The sequence below is a fragment of the Mustela erminea genome, chromosome Y, assembly GCF_009829155.1.
Source record: "Mustela erminea isolate mMusErm1 chromosome Y, mMusErm1.Pri, whole genome shotgun sequence".
NCBI lineage: Eukaryota > Metazoa > Chordata > Mammalia > Carnivora > Mustelidae > Mustela > Mustela erminea.
Window position 1 is genome coordinate 3,919,755 of NC_045636.1, and position 12,372 is coordinate 3,932,126.

A 12,372-nucleotide genomic window follows, 5' to 3' on the forward strand; every position below is an offset into this window, starting at 1 on the left:
AAAGTTACTAATAAGCAGAGCCCAGCTAGCTCACTGGTGGAACAAGGAACTCTGATCTTGTGAATTTGACTCCCAAGTTGGGCACATCGCTTACTTAAAAATAGTAAAAAATAAATAAGTTACTAGTAAAAAGTTAAATAATATTGTATTCCTGTGCTGTAACATGGAACCTGACATCCCACAGTTTCTCTGCAGGGACTTAAGTGATATAGAAAATCGTTCAAACAACAAACTAAAAATTAAAAACCAAATACCATACTGTTGGAAATATCTTTAAATATATAGGCTATATATACTACTTTCCTGTCATACATAGTCTCAAATTCCCCAAATGCGATTTGTCCTTCATATATCTTAAAACCACGAAATGCTTTAAAAACAGGAAAAACAATGGCACAGAAGAAATCTATTAGAAAGTTCTAGATAATAATTTTCCTTTCAAGGACCTTAACTTGCCCCTCTCCAGCTTAATTTTTTTTTTTTTTAAGATTTTATTTATTGGGCGCCTGGGTGGCTCAGTGTAACTGAATCATTTTTAAAAGATTTTATTTACTTGACAGAGAGAGAGATCACAAGTAGGCAGAGAGAGAGGGGGAGTGGGGGAAGCAGGCTCCCTGCTGAGCAGAGAAAGTGATGGGGGGGGGGGCGGCGGGGCATGATCCCAGCCAGTATCCTGGGAAGATGGCAAGCTTAACCCTCTGAGCCATCCAGGGACCCCTTAAATTTTCTTTCAAAAAAATCTAAAAGGTGGGACGCCTGGGTGGCTCAGTTCGTTAAGCAGCTGCCTTCGGCTCAGGTCATGATCCCAGCGTCCTGGGATTGAGTCCCACATCGGGCTCCTTGCTCAGCAGGGAGCCTGCTTCTCCCTCTGCCGCTGCCTGTCATTCTGTCTGCCTGTGCTCGCTCTCCCTCTCTGATAAATAAATAAAATTTAAAAAAATAATAAAATGCAGCTTTAAAAAAAAAATCTAAAAGGCAACATGTTTTTATGTTTATATAAAATTACAACAAACTGGGGCACTTGGGTGGCTCAGTAGGTTAAGTGCCAGCCCTCAGTTTAGGTCTTGATCCCCCACTCTTGGTATTGAATGGGCATGGGGCTTCGTACTCAGTGGAGAGCTTCTCTGCCTCTGCCCCTCCCCCTGCGTATGCTCTCTCTTTCTCTCTCAAATAAATAAAATCTTTTAAAAATATACACACGGGGTGCCTAGGTGGCTCGGTGGGTTAAAGCCTCTGCCTTCGGCTCAGGTCATGATCCCAGAGTCCTGGATCGAGCCCCACATCGGGCTCTCTGCTCAGCAGGGAGCCTGCTCCTCCTCTCTCTGACTGCCTCTCTGCCTACTTGTAACCTCTGTCTGTCAAATAAATAAATAAAATCTTAAAAAAAAAATAAAAATATATACACATATAATTAATGAAAGTAGTTACATTAAGAGTTCGAGTACACCTAATATCACTGAAACTTCTGGGTCATTAGGTATCTTACATGTTGCATTTAAAGGATCTGCCATACTTACCTTATTTTAAAATTGATTACTGGAGACACCTGAGTAGCTCAGTAGGTTAAAGCATCTGCCTTCCGGCTCAGGTCATGATCTCTGGGGCCTGGGATCAAATCCCACATTGGGCTTCTTGTTCAGCCGGGAGCCTGCTTCTCCCTCTTTCTCTGTTCTTCTCAGAGGAGAAACCATGTTAATAAAAATGAGATTCTTGGGCCCAATTCCTAGAGCCAATAATCAAAACTAACAAGCCCAAGTGATATAAGAAAATATTTTCACCCCAAAAAATATTAGCACATACTTGCAAATGCATCTTTGTCCACATTTACAAGACTTTCACTTAGAGTACAAAGAGGTGAAATTGCTGGATTTGGTACGGGGTGATTTTCTGACCATATTCATGCTTATTCACTCTTCTAGTCAAATAAGACAGTTCTGAATTAATTACTCTTTGGCCAATTTCTTTTTTCTTTTTTTTGGGAGGGTATTGGTTTTTCACATTTTTATTGAGGGTCACACGGTAGCGGGGATGCAGTGGAGGTGAGAGGGGGCTATTTTCTGTCAATGGAGGGGCTCCCAGTTTCTTCAGCCACTCCAAACTTGGGCCCTGGGAATGTTTGGGGTAGCTGAGCTTTTTCCAAGCTTTAGGTATGCCCTTGTTGATCTTGATCGCATGCTTCTTGCAGGGCCTGAGGTGAGGACAGAAGTATAGTAGTAGCCATTTTATTTTCCATGGTGGCCTCCTTGGCTAATCTTTGATGTGCACATTCCTTAAAACAATGTTTTAAAAAAGATTTTTAGGGGTGCCTGGATGGCTCAGTGGGTTAAAGCCTCTGCCTTCGGCTCAGGTCATGATCCCAGGGTCCTGGGATCAAGCCCCGCATCAGGCTCTCTGCTCGGCAGGGAGCCTGCCTCCCCATCTCTCTGCCTGCCTCTCTGCCTACTTCTGATCTCTCTCTGTCAAATAAATAAATAAAATCTTAAAAAACAAACAAACAAAAAAACGCCCTCAACATCCCAAAATGAATAATCTAAAGAAAAAAGCGGGGGGGGGGGTAGAATGGAGGAGGGGGAAAAAAAGTCTTGGGCAGAGATATAAACTGACATTCCTCCAAAGAAGACATCCAAGGGAGGCTGGCTGCTCAGTCAATGGGGCGGACAACTCTTGATCTCGGCATCCTAAGGTCGGGCTCTCTGCTCAGCGGGGAGCCTGCTTCCTCCTCTCTCTCTCCCTGCCTCTCTGCCTACTTGTGATCTCTGTCAAATAAATAAACAAACAAACAAACAAATTAAAAAAAAAAGATTTTTATTAAGAAAAAAAGATATTTACTTATTCATTTGACAGAGAGAGACACAGCAAGGAGGGAACACAAGCAGGGGGAGGGGGAGAGGGAGAAGCAGGCTTCCAGCTGAGCAGGGAGCCAGATGCTTTGGGGCTTGGGGTTCGATCCCAGTTCCCTAGGATCATGACCTGAGCTGAAGGCAGATGCTTAATGACTGAGCCACCTAGGCGCCCCTAAAACAATTTTTTAAAAATTTAGAGTTGACATGCAATATTAAATTCAAGACTATAACACAGTGATTTAACAATTATATACATTACAAAATATCACATTAAGTGTAGTTACCATCTGTTACCAAAGTTATCACAATATTATGAATATATCCTCATGCTGTCCTTTTCATTCCCATGACTGATTTATAACTAGAAGTTTGTCCATCTTAATCATCGTGACCTTTTATGCCCATCCAACTACTTTTTTTCCCTCTAGAAACAACTAGTTTATTTTCTGTATTTATGAGTTATTAATGTTTTTTCCTTGTTCATTTATTTTTTAGGTTCCACATACAAATCAAATCCAGTGGTATTTTTTTCTGACTTATTTCAGTCAACATGATGCCCTTTAGGTCAAGCCATTTTGTCAAAAATAGCAAGATCTTTTTTTTTTTTAAAAGATTTAATTTATTTATTTGACAGACAGAGATCACAGGTAGGTAGAGAGACAGTCAGAGAGAGAGGAAGCAGGCTCCCTGCGGAGCAGAGAGGCCAATGCGGGGCTTGATCCAAGGACCCCAAGATCTTGAGCCAAGCTGAAGGCAGACGCTTTAACCCACTGAGTCGCCTCAAGATCTTTTTTATATGAGTAATATCATGTATATATTTATATATATTCAATATATAAAAATCACAGCTTCTTTATCCATCAACACTCAGTTACTTTGATAACTTTGCTATTATAAATAATAAAGATAGGGTGCATATATATTTTGAATTATTGTTACTATTTTATTTTGGTAAATACTCAGCAGTGCAATTGCTGGGTCATATGGTAGTTCTGTTTTTAACTTTTTGAGGAAGTTCCATACTGTTTTCCAAAGTGGCTGTCCCAGTTTGCTTTCCCACCAACAGCATAGGAGGGTTCCCCTTTCTCCACATCCTCAGCAGCACTTGATCCTGTTAATTTTAGTCATTCTGATAGGTGTAAACTGGTATCTTATTGAGGTTTTGACTTCTATTTTCCTGATGAGTGATGTTTAGATTCTTTTTAAGTGTCTGTTGGCAATATGGATGTGTTCTTCTTTGGAGATAGTGTCTATTCTGCCCATTCTTTAATTGGATTATTTGTTTTTATTAGTGTTGAATTATAGGAGTTATTTATGCTTTTTACTTACTAATCTTTTTTGGAGCTATTATTTACAAATAACTTCTCCCATTCAGTAAGTTGTCTTTCCTGTGTAAAGGCTTTTTATTTTGAGGTGGATCCAATTGTTTATTTTTGGTTTAGTTACCCTTGGCTTAAGAGACAGACTCAAAAATATTCTTCAGACTGATGTCCAAGAGACACTGCCTATTTTTCCCTTTCCCTTTCTTCCTTTAAAATACGGAATGCTTTGCAACTTTGTGTGTAATCCTTGTACAGAGGCTATGATGTTTCTCTGTATCATTACAACTTCGGGGTATGCGCTACCAAGGTAAACTTCCTATATTTTCCATTTTTTGTCCTTTGAATGCTAATTTAAAATTTTAATTATCGTATTTAACATGCACTGCAATATTAGTTTTTGGTGTACTATACAGTGATTCAAAACTTCCACACAATACTCACTACTCATCGCAAGTGCACTCTTTCATCCCCATCAGCTGTTTTATCCATCCCCCCACCATCCTGCCTTCTGATAACCATCAGTGTGTTCTCCAGAGTTAAGAGTCTGTTTCTTTGGGGTGCCTGGGTGGCTCAATAGGTTAAGCGTCTGCCTTCAGCCCAAGTCGTCATGATCTCAGGGTCCTCGGACCCAGTCTCAAATCAGGCTCCCCACTAAGCGGTAGTCTTCTTCCTCTCCCTGCTTGCTTGTGTTGTCTCTCTGTCAAGTTAAAAAAAAAAAAAAGGTCTGTTTCTTGGTTTGCTTCTTTTATTCCCCATGTTTCTTTGTTTCTTAAATTCCACATATGAGTGAAATCATATGGCATTTGTATTTCTAACCTATTTTGCTTATCATAATGCTGTCTAGCTCCATGCACATTATTGCAAATGGCAAGATTTCAGTGTATAGCTGAGTAATTTTCTGTTTTGTATGCATATGACTTATTTATCAATCATTGTTGATAAGACATTTGGGCTCTTTCCATAATTTGGCTATCACATATAGTGCTGAAATAAACACAAAGATGCATACATCTTTTTGTCCCCAAAACATTGAAAGTAAAGTGAAGATCTGATTCCCTTCCAAACACAAAAGATTATAGTTAGGACAATTAATAGATATAGTGAAACCCTAGAAAGAAAACCTGGGAAAGAGTTTAATTTCAGGAATAGGGCTTTGGAAAGCTCCTTAATACAAAAAGAAATCCAGAGGTGCTTGGGTGGCTTAGTCATTAGGCGTCTGCCTTCAGTTTGGGTCATGATCCAAGGGTCCTGGGATCTAGCCTCCCATTGGGCTCTCTGCTCCAAGGAAGCCTCTTCCTCCCACCCCCACTGCTTGTTTTCCCTCTCAGCCATCTCCCTCTCTGTCAAATAAATAAATAAAATCTTAAAAAATAATCCATGAGCATGTTCATAAAGGAACTGGAAGTCCGCAGGCTTCCATTTCTGTTTTAATCTTCAGATTAAGCACAAATAAGGAGGAAGGCTAAGATTTAGTTTATATAGGTTGCTGACTGTTGAAAAGGTAGTCCAAAACAGAGCCAAACTACAAACCTGGGAGAATATTTTCTTTTTGTTCATTTTATTGTCCATTTCATTCATTCATTAGATTCCAGGTGTTTAAGGAACTTGCAGTTAAATCACTAAAAGGCAAAAAATAAACATTCAGGAACTACACAAAACAGTTAAAATAGTATTAAAAAGTCACTGTATAAAGTATAATAACAAAAAAATAACAAACTAGGGAGAAGGAAAAAACTGATTTTCAGATTACCACATTACAATGTTCAAAATATCCAGTTTTCAACAAAGAAAATACAAGGCATGCTAAGAAACAATAAAGTACAAAAAACAAATTAGTAGAACAGAATATTGGAATTACTAGATGAAGACTTTTAATCCAATGTGTTATAAGTGTTGAAATAATTATAGAAAACCATGAACAAAGGACTTAAGAAATGCAGGGAGCATGGACCCTTCCTATGTAGAAAACATTATAAAAAGAACAAATAAGAATAAACAAATATTTTAGAGATGAAGAGTTTATAACAAGACCATCAAAAACTGACATTATCAAGCTTCAGGACTTATCATAATACTACAAGAATCATAACTGTGTGATATCTGTTAAAGAATAGACAAACAGATCAATGAAACAGAATAGAGTCCAGAAATAGACTCATTCATTTGGTCAATTCATCTTTTGACAAGGAAGCAAATAACACAATGGAGGAAAGGTAACATTCAACAAATGGTGTTGCAACAATGCTGAATCCACATACAAAAACAACAAAAAATAGATACAGGCCTTTTACTTAGCACAGAAATTAACTAAAATATGGGTCACAAACCAAAATATAAAATGAAAATCTATTAACTTGTTTAAGATAAGAGAAAAACTAGAAGATCCTAGGTCTGGTGATGTCTTTCATATATGCCATGACTTATGAAAGAATTGATAGGCCAGATTTTAAAGACCATATCAAAAGAACTAAAGACAAGCCATGGATGAAAGAAAATATTTCTAAAAGACATATATGAAAAAAGACTATTATCCAAAATACACAAAGAAACATTTAAAATTTACAAGTAAGGGGCCCCTGGATGGATCGGTTGGTTGATTATCTGACTCTTCATTTCTACTCGGCTCAGGTTATGAGATCAAGCCCCACATAGGGCTTCGTGCTTGGCATGAAGCCTACTTAAGACTCTCTCTCTCCCTCCATCCCCACTCCCTACTTGTGCTCCTTCTCTCTCTCTAAAAGAAATAAATACAATCTTAAAAAAAAAAGCCTTAATAATAATTTAAAAATTGATTAAAAAACAGGTGAAAGACCTAAGTAGACTTCTTACCAAAAAGATATAGCATAGGTAAATTAGATGTGAGAAGATAATCCACATCACATAGATCATTGGAGAAATGCAAATAAAAAATATAGGAGATGGAGTGCCTGGGTGGCTCAGTTGGTTAAGTGTCTGACTTTTTTTTTTTTTTTTAAAGATTTTATTTATTTATTTGACAGAGAGAGATCACAAGTAGGCAGAGAGGCAGGCCGAGAGAGAGAGGGGAGGAAGCAGGCTCCCTGCTGAGCAGAGAGCCCGATGCGGGACTCGATCCCAGGACCCTGAGATCATGACCTGAGCCGAAGGCAGTGGCTTAACCCACTGAGCCACCCAGGCGCCCAAGTGTCTGACTTTTGATTTCAGCTCATGGTTGTGAGTTCAAGCCCCGGGCCCCACACTGGACCCAACCCTATTTAAAAAAAAAAAAAAAAAAAAAAATCCCTCTATCAGTTTGTCTGTTAATCTATCGAGGTCCAGAAGACTGCCAACACTAAATTTTGGTGAGCAACAGAGGTTTCATTCACTGCTGATGAGAATACAAAATAATAGTGCAGCCACTTTGCTAGACAGCTTGGCAGGTTCTTATAAAAGTAACATATACTCTTGGGGCGCCTGGGTGGCTCAGTGGGTTAAGCCGCTGCCTTCGGCTCAGGTCATGATCTCAAGGTCCTGGGATCGAGTCCCGCATCAGGCTCTCTGCTCTGCAGGGAGCCTGCTTCCTCCTCTCTCTCTCTCTCTCTGCCTGCCTCTCTGCCTACTTGTGATCTCTCTCTGTCAAATAAACAAATAAAAATCTTTAAAAAAAAAAAAAAACTAACATATACTCTTACCAAACAATCCCTTCAACTGTGTTCCTTAGTACTACCGCAAATAACCTGAAACTTATTTACGTTAAAACCTGCATGTGAATGTGCACAGCAACTTTATTATAACTGCCGAAACTTGAAAGCAAACAAAATGTTTCCAGTAAGTGAAAGGATGAATAAACTGTGGTCCATCCAGACAATGGAATATCATTCAGTGCTAAAGTGAAATACACAATCAAGTCATGAAAAGCCATGGAAGCAGGCACGTAGAGCATATGACTCTTGATGTTAGGGTATTGAGTTCAAGCCCCATGCTGCGTATAAAGGAAAAAAAAAAAAAAAAAGGAAAGACATGGAGGATTTTTAAGGGCATATTACTAAATGAATGAAGCCAATTCGTAAAGACTATATACTACAAGATTTTAACTATATGACATTCTGGGAAAGGTAAATCTATGGAGACAGTGAAAAAATCAGGGGTTGTCAGGGGTTTCAGGAAGAAAAGCTGGATCGCAGATGATTTTTAGGGCAGTGAAACTACTCTCTCTGATACTACTAATGATGGACACAGTTCATTATATTTTGTAAAACTCATAGAATGCACAACCAAGGGTGAATTCTGGTCTAAAACATAGACGTTGGTTGATAATGATGTGTCAAGGTGGATTCATCAATTATAACAAAAATATCATTCCAGTGCAGAGATTTTGATAATAGAAAAGGGTATGCATGTGTGTACATAAGAGGAATATGGAAAATCCCCATACCTTCTTTTCAATTTTGCTGTAAGTGTAAAAACTGTTCTAAAAAATAATCTAAGAGAAGAAAAAAGCATATTAACTGAAGTGAAAAATTAGAGAATTCAACAGAAGAGTAACCAAATTGTAGGATGAATCAAGTGAAATTCTCCAGTCTCAGAAGAAAAAAAATTAATAAACCCATACCTAAGAAACCTGTGAAAAACATCAACCAGATAGGAACATCTGGGTGGCTCAGTGGGTTAAGCCTCTGCTTTCAGCTCAGGTCATGATCTCAGGGTCCTAGGATCGAGCCCCAAATCAGGCTTTCTGCTCAGCAGGGAGCCTGATTCCCCTCTCTCTCTGACCTCTCTCTGTCAAATATATAAATAAAATCTTAAACCAAACCAAACCAAAACCCACGTCAACCACATAAACTACATGTAATAGAAGGAAAGAGGGGTGCCTGAGAGGCTCAGTCATTAAGCATCTGTCTTCAGCTCAGGTCATGATCCCGGGGTCCTGGGGCTAAGCCCTGCATTGGGCTCCCTGCTCAGTAGAAAGCCTGCTTCTCCTTATCTCTCTGCCTGATGTTCCCTCTGCTTATGTTCTCACTCTCCCTCTCTCAAATAAATAAATTTTTTTAAAAGAATTTTAAATTCTTTTAAATAAATAAAATTCTTTTTAAAAAATTTATTTATTTGACAGAGATCACAAGTAGGCAGAGAGACAGGCGGGGGTGGGGAGGAGGCAGGCTCCCCGCTGAGCAGAGAGCAGCCGATCCGGGGATCATGACCGAAGCCGAAGGCAGAGGCTAAACCCACTGAGCCAACCAGGTGCCCCAAATAAAGAAAATTCTTAAAAAAAAAAAAAAAAGGGGGGGGTATGGCTGAAATAGCTCCCAAATTTGACTAATGGCATGAATCAACACATCCAAAAAAAAAAAAAAAAGAAGACTGAATCAATAAATGCAGAGATTCTTTTTTTTTTTTTTAAAGATTTTATTTATTTGAGAGAGAGAGAGCATGAGAAGGGAGAGGTCAGAGGGAGAAGCAGACTCCCCGTTGTACAGGGAGCCTGATGTGGGACTGGATCCCAGGACTCCAGGATCATGACCTAAGCCGAAAGCAATTACTTAACCAACTGAGCCACCCAGGCGCCCCAAATGCAGAGATTCTTACCACATACATTATAATGAAACTACAAAAGCCAAAGAGACCTTTACAAGTAGAAAAAGAACTTTTGTGCTTCAAAAGACACTATCAACCTATTGAAACTCAACTCATAAAAGAGAACATATGTATATAATATCTGATAATGTAGGCAGAATATAAAAAGAACCTGTAGAACTCAACAAATTAATCAATTAAAAAAATAAGCACATGATCTAAGCAGACATTTTCCCAAACAATACAAATCCCCAAGAAGCACATCAAAGGTGCTCAAAATTGGGGCACCTGGGTGGCTCAGTGGGTTAAAGCCTCTGCCTTCAGCTCAGGTCATGATCCCAGGGTCCTGGGATTGAGCCCCACATCAAGCTCTCTGCTCAGCAGGGAGCCTGCTTCCTCCTCTCTCTCTGCCTGCCTCTCTGCCTACTTGTGTCTGTCTGTCAAATATATAAAATCTTAAAAAAAAATTCCTAAACACCGCTGGCAGAAATGTCAAATGGTGTGGCAACTTTGGAAAAAGAATATGGCAGTTTCTTAAATGATTAAATATAGTTGTACTATGACCAAGCAGTTCCACTCCTAGGTATATACCCAAGAAAAATGGAAACATATGTCTACTTAAAAATCAGTACATGAATGTTTACAGTTTTATTCCTAACAGTCCAACGTGGAAGCAATATAAATGTCCATCAACTGGCAAATGGATAAATGTAATGTATATCCATATACATGGATAATGTATATCCATACAATGAGATATTTGACATTAAAAAAAAAAAAAGAAGGGGCACCTAGGTAGCTCAGTTATGTGTCTGTCTTGGCTCAGATCATGATCTCAGGGTCCTGGGATCAAGCCCCATGTTGGGCTCCCGGCTCACCAGGGAGTCTGTTTCTCCCTCTCCCTCCTCCTCTCCCCCTGCTCATGCTCTGTTATCACTCTGTCTCTCTCTCCAACAAATAAAATCTTTAAAAAAAACCCCTGCCATTCCTGAGTGTTGCATCAATGAGACTATCTTTCCAATTTTGCTATTTCTAATCTTAAGAAATAAAACCTATAGCATTCTACGTTCATAACATTTAAATAGCATAATAGAGAGGTTCCCTTAGTGAAACTTTATCTTGCATACTTAGAATCCCAATAATTATCACCATCGCTACCACAACCAGTAGTAGTATCTCATTTGTTACTTTTTCCCGTTTATTTCTTAAAATTTCTTATAGTTCTTTATTAACTTCTCCTTTCTTTTGGGCCTTTCTAGTCACTTTTGTCACCTATATGAGAACTAAAATTTGGTTTGTACACATTAGAAACAGGCCATATCTGAAGAACTGTATCTGTTATTCAAATTTTTTTCAGTGAGGAAGTACTAAGGAAGAATGGACAAGAAAAGCTAGTTATAACCATCTGTTTATCCTTTGAAACCATTACCTCCCTCTAAACCATCTTTTTTAAAGATTTAGATCCTTCCATGGCTATAAATGATCATAGGATGAGCAGTGGACCTTTTACTCCTCATACTTCAGTTGCTTGAGTTTTTCACACAGATATATTTTATACAGGGGCACCTGGATGACTCTGTTGGCTCAGCATCTGACTCTTGATCTCAGCTTGGGTCTTAATAGAGTTCAGGTCTTAAGTCTCAGGATCGCAAGTTCAAGCCTCACATTGGGCTCCACATTGGGTATAAAGCCTACTTACAAAAAAACCAATTATGTGAAAAGAAATATTTTATACAAAATTAAATTTAGAAGAATTAAAGTTGACCTTTGAACAATGCAGGGTTTAGGGGTGCTGATACCTGTGCAGCCAAATCCACAAGTAATTTCTGACTCGTCCAAAACTTCCCTAACAGTCTACTGCTGACCAGAAGCCTTAGCGATAACGGTCAGTTAATACATACCTTGTGCATGTGTTATATATTGTATTTTTTAGAATAAAGTCAGCTAAAGAAAAATATTGTGAGGAAAATAAGTTTTATAGTACTTATTGTAAAAAATCCATGTTAAGTGGACCCACATAATTCAAACCTCGATGTTCAATGTTCAACCACACTAAATTTCCAGAAAGATTATAAGAAAAGCTGAATATGTTCTTGCAATGGCCTTATTATAGGGCAATTCTTATGTCAAATACAAACCTTATGATCTACAGCCTGTCTCTAACTTCTTTGTTGGTAAAGGACCAATGACACAGTATAGACTATATATCCTAGTTTGGCTTAAGAAACCAGTTCATAATATCTTACAGGAACGCAAACGTAAATACTTCTTTAAAAAAAAAAAAATTTACCTAGGCATCTGGGTGGCTCAGTTGGTTGAGGTCTGTTTTTGGCTCAGGTCATGATCTCAGGGTCTTGGAATGGAGTCCTGCATCAGGCTCTCTACTCAGTGGTGAGTCTGCTTCTCCCTCTACCCTTACCCCATTTGTGATCTCTCTCTGTCAAATAAGTAAATAAAATCTTAAAAAATTTTTTTTTACTTATTTTAAGAAAGGGGAGGGAGAGAAAGAGACAAATAAGCAGTGGAGAAGGGCAGAGGTGGAGAGGGAAGAAAGGCTCAATAAAGAGGGAGGCTGACATGAGACTTGGGACTACGACCTGAGCTGAAGGCAGGCTATTAACTGATTTAGCCACCCAGGTGGCCCTAAATATTTCGGATCTTCCAACAGAAATTAA

General features: G+C 38.7%; 1 non-coding gene across 1 annotated transcript; it reads right to left on the reverse strand.

The window, feature by feature from the left end:
• Nucleotides 1-4,375: 4,375 nt before the first annotated feature.
• On the reverse strand, nt 4,376-4,478 carry LOC116583953. The gene has a single exon (XR_004282974.1). It is a non-coding gene; the product is annotated as a U6 spliceosomal RNA (small nuclear RNA).
• Between the last annotated feature and the right edge of the window lie 7,894 nt (nt 4,479-12,372).